The sequence below is a fragment of the Capricornis sumatraensis genome, unplaced genomic scaffold (assembly GCF_032405125.1).
Source record: "Capricornis sumatraensis isolate serow.1 unplaced genomic scaffold, serow.2 scaffold3, whole genome shotgun sequence".
Classification (NCBI taxonomy): Eukaryota; Metazoa; Chordata; class Mammalia; order Artiodactyla; family Bovidae; genus Capricornis; species Capricornis sumatraensis.
The window spans coordinates 7412764-7425261 of NW_027184614.1; positions in this window are offsets into that span (position 1 = coordinate 7412764).

Here is a 12498-nt window from a genome sequence, read left to right on the forward strand (position 1 = left end):
CTACATATAAACAAGCACAGACCTAATTCAGTCTTGGGAGCATATAAGACTTCCAGGGAAAATGTCTAAATGTAGGAAAATAGTTAAATATTAGGGAATTGAGTTTGTGTGGACAAGTATTTTTTTATAAAGGAAATAGCCTGTGCAGATCCCTGGAGATCAGAAGTTCCTACAAACATTCTTTAGCTTATTCTGAGTTTCAATTTGTTCACATTGTCTAAAGTGCTAATTATCACGGGTATATGTGAGATGAGTTCTCAGTATAAGTTTTTCTCCTAGGTTCTAAGGTTCACAAGTTTACTATGCCCATACTAATTACAGAAAAATAAGAAACAAGTCTACAAAAATTAAAAATGGAATGATATATGAATCATTTTACAAACTGCTATTCCCTAAGTACAGTATTCTTCCCTAAACTATAATGCCTGTTAATTGTTTTATTTCACTCACTGTTAAATTATTCTCCATCTTCATTAGACTGAAGGCAGGTGGTCTCCATGAAAGATAAGTCTTAAAATTAAACTTGGCTTTGAGCAGCTGTTTCTCTTTTGTAATCTTTTATATTTCATACAATTCAGGCTCACTGCTCTTCCTGACAATATCCTCATTCAAAAACACAAAAGCAAAACAGGAAGAATGTTATAAACTGTGTGTTCTAAAAGCATGATATTTCTCCACCTTCATTTCAGCCTGACCCCTCTCATTTATCATCCCTGGCCTCATTTCCAAGTTCTTCTAATCACCCCTTATGCTACTAGAAAAATACATTGGATGAGAACTTGGCAAAATGTAGCTCTTCTTTAGCTAAATATACAATGTGATACACAAATATGTTCAGCAAAGAAGTTGGGTGAATGAACTTCACATGTACCACACTGGCACATCTGTTCTCCGCAAATTTCAATTGAGAAGAATTAGCTTGGAGCTGGTCCAGCAACTAAAAACTTTTGTGTTCAATTACTGGTACTTTCTTTTGATTTACAATGAGATGTGTCACAAATATCTTACCCTTTTGTAACTCAGTTTTCCTCTTCTGTTGAACAGCTATGAAGCCTCCTGGTCTCCATTCTCCTACTGCTTGTGGTTCCTAATTTTTGTGTATAGTTTTCACTAACTTCAGTGTGTCCACTTAGGAAAGGAACTACACGCAGGTGAAGAAAAAAAAAAAAAGAGTTTTTTCTGGTTTGCAGGACAACTTGATTGGTCAGAATTTGAGGTACAGATATAATCTGTCTCTTTTGAATGCCAAGTTTTGATGTTGAAATATGTCCACATTTTTACCTATCACAGTGGCATTTATGTTTTACTCCAAAAGATAAAATACCATGTTATAATTCCAGAGGTTTTGATAGGAAATATTAACATCCTTCAGTTTAGTTTTCTAACACATTTTCTTTGCTGAGGCTCCAAAGACACACACATACAAAATCAATTCTTCTTCTTCTTCATTTTTTTTTAGTTTCAACAGTAAATAACTTTTGATTCTAATTACCTTTGTGTGCTGCCTAATTGTGCTGCCTGATGTTTAAAAATAAAAGTAAAAATTTTGATGAAAATGAATCTGTGGCAATGCTCTTTTTCTGAAGATCACAAATAAATCTATACTTTTTCAACCATTTTTGATTTTATAATTTGAAATAATACATCATGTGAGAATTACAGACAATTGTTTCTTATGAAATTACTTCCCATATGAAGTTTAGTATCAGCTCTTACAAGTCATTTCCTATGATTTCTGAATCATTTGGAGAAGAATTACACATCTGTACATAGTTAAGTGACCTAAATTACTTTAGCTTCTGATTCATCATGCCTCCACCCTATTTTTATATTTAGCTCTATCTTTTCCCAAACTTCACTGTTAACATAGAGCAAGTTCATACATAGTCTCCAAACCTATAGCTTTCTTGTTTGCTTCATCAAAGAGATTTTTGCATCTTTTCTCCTCCTAGCTGTTTCTTATTCAAGTTCTAAATATACAATCATGGCAAACAAATATACAGCATCTTAAAGCTGGAAAGATATATCAAAGTTGACTAGTTGCAACCTCATAAATAATGCAGAAGTAGCTTTCTTAAATTCCCTGGCAAGTAATGCAGACTCTGAACAGTACAAGGACAGAGAGTCCACTAAATCACAAAGAAACTGATTTCTCATATTTCCAAATTAAGATGCTTTACTTACTCTTCCAATGGGAGATTTTACTTGCTCTGATGGAAACAATCTCCCTCCAAGGCTTTGCATAACTTGCTTCCAAAATAATTTGCCTACTTTTAATGTCAACTCAGCAAGACTTGTAGTCATTCTTATTCTCTTATCCATCTTATTTTTTTTCACAATTCTTATTGCTACCTGACTTTAGACTATAGATGCATTTGTTTACTTGTAGATGCTGCAAATAATATAAACTTCAAGAAAGGAGGGACTATATTTTATTACCATGGAATCCCCAGTCCCTAGAATAATGCCTGGTATATAGTAGGTACCAGAAATATTTGTTGATAATTGAATATTGAACTTAAATGAGCACCCCTATAATTTTACCTATTAATCCAAGCTCTGCTTTTTGGAATCAAAAAAGAGCAAACATTCTCCATGTAAATTGGTACAGCCACTATGGAGAACAGTATGATGATTACACAAAAAACTAAAAATAGAGCTACCATATGATTCAGCAATCCCACTCCTGGGTATATTTAAGAAATAAACATACTTCAAAAAGATATATGAGCACTCTAGTGCTCAAAGCAGCTCTATACAGTGGACAAGACATGGGACAACCTAAATGCCCATCAATAGATGAATGGATAAATAAGATGTTGTGCACATATACAATGGAATACTACACAGCCATAAAAGAGAATGAAATAGTGCCTTTTGCAGCCACATGGATGGACCTAGAGATTATCATACTAAGTGAAGTAAGTCAGACAAAGAAAAAGTATAGATCTTATTCCACTTATATATGGAATCTAAAAAATGAACTTATTAACAAAACAGAACTGAACTAGGGAACTTTAAAGGTAATAGAAAGGAGGATATTGAGTATCCGTGAAGAACCCATTTAGAGGTATGGAATTAGACTAGGTAGACATCTTATAGATTGGGGACTTTCTCTACTAATGTTATGCGGACCAAAAGGAGGTGAGGGGAAGACATAGTGTTAATGGCCCAGGTCTAAGGCTGGGCAAGGTGGGTGCCTGATCTTTTAATGTAATTATGAGGGTGATATTCTGTTCATATGATACATGTTGAAAGGTAAATAGAGAAATTAAACAAAGAAAATAAATTTTTGACACAGAAAACATTTTAAGAAGTTGAAATATGCCCAGTAACTATTTACAATGATGGATACATTAATATACATTCTTTACTCCTTTCCTCTATTCTTTATTACCAGTCTTGTCTTTCAAAGTATCTTAAAAACTTGCTCTACATTAAAATTATTTCTAAAATCTTACAGTTCTTTGAGGTGTTCTGACTTTTTGGTTCTACTTCTTAGCATCTTTGCATGTGGAAAATTCTCTTTATTTCATATTTGAGTATAAATAAAATGTTACCAAAATGACTAAAATTGGCTATTGCATACTATCTTGCATACCTGGTATACCCCAGTTTATTTACAATCTTGTCCAAGTATCTTTCTTATTAAATGAGTAAATACTAAATCGCTTCAGTCATATCTGACTCTTTGCGACCCTATGGATCATAGCCTGCCAGGTTCCTCTGTCTATGGAATTCTGCAGGCAAGAATAATGGAGTAAGTTGCCGTGCCTCGTCCAGAGACTTTTTCTGACCCAGGACTGAACCCATGTGTTATGTCTCCTGCATTGGCAGTTGGGTTCTTTACCATAGTGCCATCTGGGAAACCCAAATGTGTAAAACTAATCCTGAATAACTGATAAAAATGGAGGATGATCATAATGTGAATAAATTCTATCCACAAACCTGATTTTAGACAATGGTTTCAACTACCTTGTCAACAAATATTTTGTAAATATTCCTAATTAGAAGAACTATTTGGATTTCAGTCTCATCTGCTTACCAAAAAGGTAAGCCCATCCCAAAGAGCCCAGGACAAAGCATAATAACACCCAAGGGCACAGTTGCTGGTTCTGTCAGGCTTCCTCCCCCCAAAATCAAGTATAGAAACATCTTTAGGTCTTGGTGATTGAGAAAATCATCTTCCTTAAGAGTTGCTTGACAGATACATCTTCCCCATTATTTCATCCTCAACATGAAGTCTTCCTTTTCTTAATCTCCAAGTCTTTCTTTTCTATCAAATGCAACTTACAGTAAAGTCAGAAATAACCTCTGGTAATTCACTTAGACATCTCTCAAATAGATGACTGTCAGTGTCCGGGTTTGCAAGTACTTGTTTATATTACTGTGCTTTAGACATTCAACTTTGTATTTCTTTAGATAAAGTGATAAAATGCATCCAATAACATTTTCCAGAAACAAGAGTTAATTTTAGGTATTCTTTCTGACAGTGTCCTAAAATGTTTATAATATAACCTGGGCAATTTTTAGGATCCATGATAGAACTTGGATTCCTAAGTAAGGATCCTTTGGTTACTCTTCCATTGCTATGTGGTTACATTATCATAGTATCACAAACTTTGATTTTGTTGTTCTCCAGTCACTCAGTCATGTCCAACACTGTGACCCCATGGACTGCAGCATGCCAGGCTTCCTTGTCCTTCACCATCTCCTGGGGCTTGCTCAAACTCATGTCAATTGAGTCAGTGATGCCATCTAACCATCTCATCCTCTGTCGTTCCCTTCTCCTCCTGTTTTCAATCCTTCCCAGCATCAGGGTATTTTCTAATAAATTGGCTCTTCACATCAGGTGGTCAAAATATTGGAGCTTCAACTTCAGTATCAGTCTTTCTAGTGAGTATTCAGGACTGATTTCCTTTAGAATTGACAGGTTTGATCTCCTTGCACTCCAAGGGACTCTGAAGAGTTTTCTTCAACACTGCAGTTCAAAAGCATTAATTCTTCAGTGCTCAGTCCTCTTCATGGTCCAATTCTCACATCCTTATGTGACTACAGGAAAACCATAACTTTGACTAAACAGACCTTTGTTGCTAAAGTAATGTCTCTGCTTTTTAATATGCTGTCTAGGTTTGTCATAGATTTTCTTCCAAGGAGCAAGTGTCTTTTAATATTGTGGCTGTGGTAACAATTTGCAGTGATTTTTGAGCCCAAGAAAAGAAAGTCTGTCACTGTCTTCATTGTTTCCCCATTTATTTACCATGAAGAAATAGGACCAGATGCCATGACATTTGTTTTTTGAATTTTGATCTTAAGCCAGCATTTTCACTCTCCTCTTTCATGAACTTAACAGCTTAAAACAAGATGAATTTATTAACTCAGTTTCCAAGTGTTGGGACTCCAGCACATCTTGCTGGTTCCTCTGCTTACAGTCTCACAAAGCTATAAAGTTCTAGCTATGGTTATGATTTCAACTGAGGCTTAAGGTCTTCTTCTAGGCTTCTTAGCTGTTGGTAGAATTCAGCTCCTTCGATTATAGGGCTGAAATACTATCTTTCTTTCTGGCTACTACTAGAGGCCCATCAACTTTAAGGAAGATGTTTATTCTCAATCACCAGGACCTGGGGATGTCTGGGTGGTCGAATTCTAGAAGAAGAGGCCAGACAGAGCCATTCTCAGCTCCTTAAGGCTATCCATGGTTCTGTCATGGGCTCCTCTATACAATGTGGCAGCTTATTTTTCAAGGCCAGCAGGACAGCACTTCTTTTGCTTTTAATCTCCCCTTCTAGTCTGTTAAGACAAAATTTTTAAAACAATAACATCACAGGAAGGACTAGCCTATCATATTCACAGGTCCCACTAACTATCAAGCAAGGTTGATTGTACTACAACAAATGATGGGAGCATGGTCCCAATATGGTGGAGGAATAGGATGGGGAGACCACTTTCTCCCCTACAAATTCATCAAAAGATCATTTTAATGTCAAGAAGCTTCTACAAAACAGCTTCTGAATTCTGGCAGAGGACACCAGGCACCAAGAAAGGCAGTCCAATCTTTTCAAAAGAGGTAGAACAAAATATAAAAGATGAAAACAGACACAAAAGAATTAGGGAGGGAGACCCACTCTGGGGAGGGAGTCATGAAAGAGGAGAAGTTTCCACATAATAGGAAACCCTCACAGGCATGTCAGTGGGGAGCTTTGGAATCTCAGAGGGCACTAAAACAGGACAAAAAAAATCAGAATATGCACCTAAGTGCAACTACCAGTGGAGAAGCTGCTCAGATTCTCCTGTCCACCATCAGTGAGTGGAGGCTAGTCAGGGAGATGTGGGCTGAATTATTGGCCCTTAGGGTAAGGACTGGCTTGAATGTCCTGAGAAACATCTGAGGGAGCTAATGTGACATAGCAGCCCAAATCTTTGATCGCCAGAGAAACAAAAAGGAAAAGAACCTTTTTGGCAATAGGCTCTAACACTGCACAGTGACCCCAGGTGTGCTCACTGAATAGAGGATTGTGCCCTAGTGAATACCAAAGGAGAGCAAGCCAGCTTCCATTTAGGGACTTCCCTCCCTATAGGCAGAGAGGCAGGTGTGTGACAGCCAGAGCCCAAAAGGAAGGGGCTACTGCAGTCTCAGCACTAGCACCAAACTGTGAGCAGGGTGCCAGTTGCTAACACATTTTCCTGGGATGGTTCACATTGAGAGAATCAATTCCTAGGCAGATTGATAAGAAGTCCAGCGTCCCCAAGGAGGAGAAAGGGGTCTGAGGCTCTCGAAGTGGAGATTGGGGGTCTGGAATTCTCAATGAAGAGAAAAGGACAAACTTTTTTTTCCCTCTACATTCCTTCGTCTTAGTTACACAACTCAGTTTAAACTTGTTGGGACCTGACCTGAGCCATGACAGGCTCAACAGGGCATACTAGGCCTAAGCCTCAGGTTCTTGTAAGCATGAGTCATAATTCTGGGAAGCCCAACCAACATCCCCAATGACACCAAGGTCCTCCCTGATGACGCCAAGGTTAAATCAATCACCACGATGATTCAAGGTTGAGTCAATCACCACACACCAACTACACTATTGCTGAGACAAAAGACTGCCTGTATATAAGCAGCTGTGATTCAGAGCTTGGGGCCCTCGTCAAGATTCCACTGTGCTGGCTGAGACTTGGGCCCTAGCTCGAGCTAGCAATAAACCCCTTTATGCTTTTGCATTGCTGTGGACGTCTTATTCTCTCAGTTTTGGGGACTCGGACACTGGGCATAACAAACTCTGTACTAGGGATTGTACAACAACAATGTATCTGGCTGGAGGACAGTTTCTCCTTCCTGAAAACCTACTGACTAATCCTGATATCTTAGAATGTATATTGTGGTAGTGGGTCTGGAGGGTCTTTCTATTGTTAAATTCTAATCTTGTTATCCTAAAATGTAAATTGTGAGAGTGGGTCTGGTAAAATTTTCACAAACTTGAGACTTTTTTTTTTTTATTCATTGTAACAACTAATTAAAAGGTATATAACTCCATTGCTAACACTAGCAAGGGGGAACTCTTTCTGCCCTCTTCTGATGCTTATGTCAGAAGCTTTCCCTATCCCTTTTATACTTTAATAAAACTCTACTGCACAAAAGCTCTGAGCGATCAAGCCTCGTCTCTAGCCCCAGATTGAATTCTTCTCTTCTGGAGGCCAAGAATCCTGGAGTCTTTTCTTGGGTCAGCAACAACCTTTCATTTTGGGGGCTCATCTTGGATTGTTCAGGACAAGGTAAGGATGCTTGGAGCCCTAGTTCTTTGTTCTCCTAGCAAACACGTTTTCTGCTGTACTTTACTAATTCTACTGTGTGCTTGTGTAAATGAATGACACGCTCTGCTCTGTGCTTCCATGGTGATCTCATACGGCTTATGGCAGAAACCTGTAGGAGGTTTATACCGACTTACCAGTGCCAACAGGCACCCAATGTCTCCTTCAGGGACCGACCAGAAATGGGCAAAGTATGTGGACTCCTTTCTCGGTCAAACTTTTTGGTCTCTTTGACCATTTCATAACTCCTTGGGAATTAGAAGTACTAACCTAATCTGTTGGATCATAGACTTTCAAGGGACTTGTGATCTATGCTGTTACTGTGTACTGTGACTTAGGTCCCAAACTTGAATTGGTAGTCAGGAAGTGTCTAGCCTCTCTAGGAATCAGAAGTTCGGAAGCTAGATGGAGCTCTAGCTCCAAGAGCATCTCTGAGGTAAAAGGTTACTCAGATTGGAACTACAATGCTTTTTTTTTTTTTTTTCCTTTGGTAACGCTAGCTCTTAGAGGACCAGAGGAGGCTCTTATACTGGTATGGCGATGCATGGAAGGAACATCTCAGGTTTGTGTCCATACTGGTTTTATTGTGGTCAAGAATATACTCAGGGTCATGCACAGGCACTCAGATGACAAATATTTCCCCCAGTGGTCTTAGCTTGGGAGGCATTCTGGAAGGTTATTCTGATTGCACCCCGGGTGGCATCAGAGGCAAGGAAGGTTTTAATGTTGAGGAGCCGGACATCAGACTGGGATGCCATCAGGTCTACCCCTGGTGCATCCCCACCCCGTCTCGGTGGTAAAACTGGGAGGGAAGAGTACGGTGCCTGCATTGGTAAGGGACAGACTAAGTCTGACCAGGAAAGAAAAGCTTTGGTGTTAAGTCTGTCTACACCCACATCTAGAGCAGGAAGGGATGTCTCCGGTAGAAAGATGGCACTGGTTGCTTCTTTTCTCTCTCACAGATGGGAGCTAACAATTCCAACCTCACTTGTTTGAACTATATCCTGAAAAACTGGGATAGATTTGATCCCCAGAGCTTAAAGAAGACACATCTGGTCTTCCTATGTGATACTGCATGGCCATGGTATCCATTGGAGGACGGTGAACGGTGACCGGTTGGAGGATCTCTTAATTATAATACTGTTTTACAATTAGACCGGTTCTGTAGAAAACAAGGGAAATGGGTAGAAGTAGCAGTGGCAACCCACTCCAGTCCTCTTGCCTGGAAAATCCCATGGACAGTGGAGCCTGGTAGGCTGTAGTCCATGGGGTTGCTAAGAGTTGGGCACGACTGAGCGACTTCACTTTCACTTTTCATTTTCATGCATTGGAGAAAGAAATGGCAACCCACTCCAGTATTCTTGCCTGGGGAATCCCAGGGCCGGGGAGCCTGGTGGGCTGCCATCTATGGAGTCACACAGAGTCGGACCTGACTGAAGTGACTTAGCAGCAACTTAGCAGTAGCAGCATATGTATTGCCATTTTTCTCTGCAAAATATGCCAGACTTGTGTCCTAAGGGTATAGATTTGGGTGTGAAACTTTCAGCTCCCTCCTGTCCTCCTACTTTGTCCCCATACCCGGGGCTCCAAACTGAGCAAAGTCAGAGAACCCTCCCCCTTACCTCCCCAAGAAGGGTTGCCTTTGCCTCAGTAAAAACCCAAACTGAGATTCAAACTGCCCAAGTAGAGGTCCAAACAACATGATCTCAGACTACTCTGGTTTCAATAGAAACTCAGACCATCGAAGTAAGAGATGAGATGGAGGACAGGAAACAAAGAGAAAAAGAAAAGAAGGTTTCTCCAATCTATCCCTGGGATCACATGCTCAGAACAGCCAGAGAGCCTGAGAAACAGCCACACAAGCTGTTGCCTCTTCACGAAGCACCCACAGGTAGAAATAATCAGTCTATGAGAGTTCATAAGCCCTTTCCTTATCAAGACATATAAAGAATCAAGGAAGATCTGGGAGACTATTTAGAGGACCCAGAAAAATTGGACTTCTCTGGTGGCTCAGACGTAAAGCGTCTGTCTACAATGCGGGAGACCTGGGTTCGAGCCCTGGGTTGGGAAGATGCCCTGGAGAAGGAAATGGCAATCCACTCTAGGACTATTGCCTGGAAAATCCCATGGACAGAGGAGCCTGGTAGGCTACAGTCCATGGGGTTGCAAAGAATCGGACGCGACTGAGCGACTTCACTACTCTCTAGAAAAATATATTAAAGCTTTTAAAGGTGTTACTCTGCTTTATGACCTTACTTGGAAGTATGTGATGTGTATCTTGGGACAAACGCTGACTCCTGACTCAAAGACTCGAGTTTTGGAAAAAGCGGTTGCTTATGGAGATGAATGGTTTGGTAATGAGTCAGTAGGGAAGAGGGAGGATGAGATAACCACCCTCCCCACTGGGAATCAGGTGGTCCCAACTACAGAACCAGACCGGGATTACAACACAGCTAAAAGAAGATGGGATTAGAGTCATTTTGTCAGATATATTCTTGAAGGACTCAGGCAGGCACATGCTAAGCCTTTAAACTATGGCAAATTGGCAAACACAGAACAGGAGAAGAACGAAGCTCCTGGTAAATTCCTAGATAGACTGAGAGAAGCCCTTGGCAGATTCACTGAGATTGATCCCAAAATTGAAGAGGGAAGAGTGATCTTAAAAGATAGGTTTCTCACTCAGTCAGCTCCAGATATCCGCTGTAAGCTACTGAAATAGGCGTATGGACCAAACAGTCTTTAGATAATCTGTTACAACTGGCTCGAACTGTCTATAATAGTAGGGAACATGAGGAATAGAAAGAAAGGCAGACAGACAAAGGAACAGGCAGTAGTCCTCATAATGGCTGTAAGAACCATTCTTAAACAACCTGAGAAAAATGCCCAGAGGGACCCAGGTGAAAAGGGATGGGCTTGCTATTACTGTGAAAGGGAGGGACACCTCAAGCGGGATTGCCCTCAGGCATCCAAGTTGCACCCGGCTCCATGTCTGGTCTGCAAGGGACCACATTGGAGGAGAGACTGCCCCCACAGGTGTAAGTTTCAGGGGTCAGACTCTCAAGACAATCAGGACTGAAGGTGTCCAGGGGTCCCCACACAAGCTTCCATCCTAATTACACCTGAGGAACCCCGGATATTAATAATTGTAGAGGGCCAATCCTTTTAGATACTGGGGCAACTTTCTACGTGCTTACTGAAGCCCCTGGCCCACTTTATTCACGATCCGTTTCCATAATGGGGGTGTCTGGACGAGCCAAAGGTGTTACTTCTGTTGTTCTGTAACTGGGACTCTGTGCTATTTTCACAAGAATTTCTGATCATGCCAGTCTCCCTCACCCCTTTTGGGAAGGGATATACTGAGCAAGGTCCATGCCTCTGTTTTCATGAATATGGAACCCTCCCTTTCTCTCCCTTTACTTGAACAAAATGTAAACCCTAGAGTGTGGGATGATGGTAAATCTGTGGGTCGAGCAAAAAAAGGCTATTTCTATAGTTGTCAGGCTCAAAGACCCACACTTATTTCCACATAAGAAGCAGTATCCACTGAAACCTGAGGTGAAGGAAGGGTTAAAACCCATCATCGAGAACTTAAAGGAGCAAGGGCTATTAATTCCCTGTTACAGTCCATGCAACACTCCTATTTTGGGTGTAAAGAAATCAAATGGTAGATGGGGACTAGTTCAAGATTTATGTATAATAAATGAGGCTGTAGTTCCTTGACACCCCATGGTGCCTAATCCTTATACTCTATTATCTGAAATTCCCGAATGCGCCAAATATTTCTCAGTAATTGATTTAAAAGGTGCCTTCTATTCAGTCCCTTTGGAGGATAAAAGTCAATTTCTATTTGCCTTTGAAGACCCTATCAGCCAGCTTCTCAGTTAACCTGGCCAATTTTGCCCCAGGGATTTCATGACAATCCTCACTTATTTGGACAAAGTTTGTCACAGGACCGACAAAACTTTAATAGCTCCAAAGCAGTGGTGCTACAGTACGTAGGTGATATTCTGCTCTGTGCTGAGACAGAGGAAGCTTGTTCACAAGCCTCAGAAGATTTCTTAAACTTTCTGGCAGGCTGCGGTTACAAGACATCAAGAGAAAAGGCTCAGCTTTGTCAACAATCCGTTAGATATCTGGGCCTAATAATATCAAAAGGGACTAGGGCCATAGGCCCTGAGAGAATTAAACCTATACTAAATCATCCCCTACCTATGACTTTAAGACAATTGAGAAGATTTTTCGAATCACAGGCTACTATCACATTTGGATCCCGGGTTATGGGGAACTTGCCTAACCTTTACATAAATTTATAGCTGAAACTCAGCAGGCCCAAATGGACAAACTGGTTTGGTCTTCAGATACTCAAAAGGCTTTTAAGGTTCTTCAGACTGCTCTCCTGCAAGCTCCCACTTTGAGCTTACCCACAGAGTCAGAATTTAATTTGTTTGTCACTGAAAGAAAAGGTATGGCATTGGGAGTTTTGACACAACTCCGAGGGCCTCACCAACAACCTATTGCTTATGTAAGCAGAGAAGTAGACATAATTTCACACGGGTGGCCCCACTGTCTAAGAGTAATTGGGGCAACACTTTATTAACAGCTGAAGCTTTATAAATAATTTATGGATGAAATCATACTGTATTGACTTCTCATGATGTGAGTGGAATCTTAAATTCTAAGATTAATATTTGGATGACA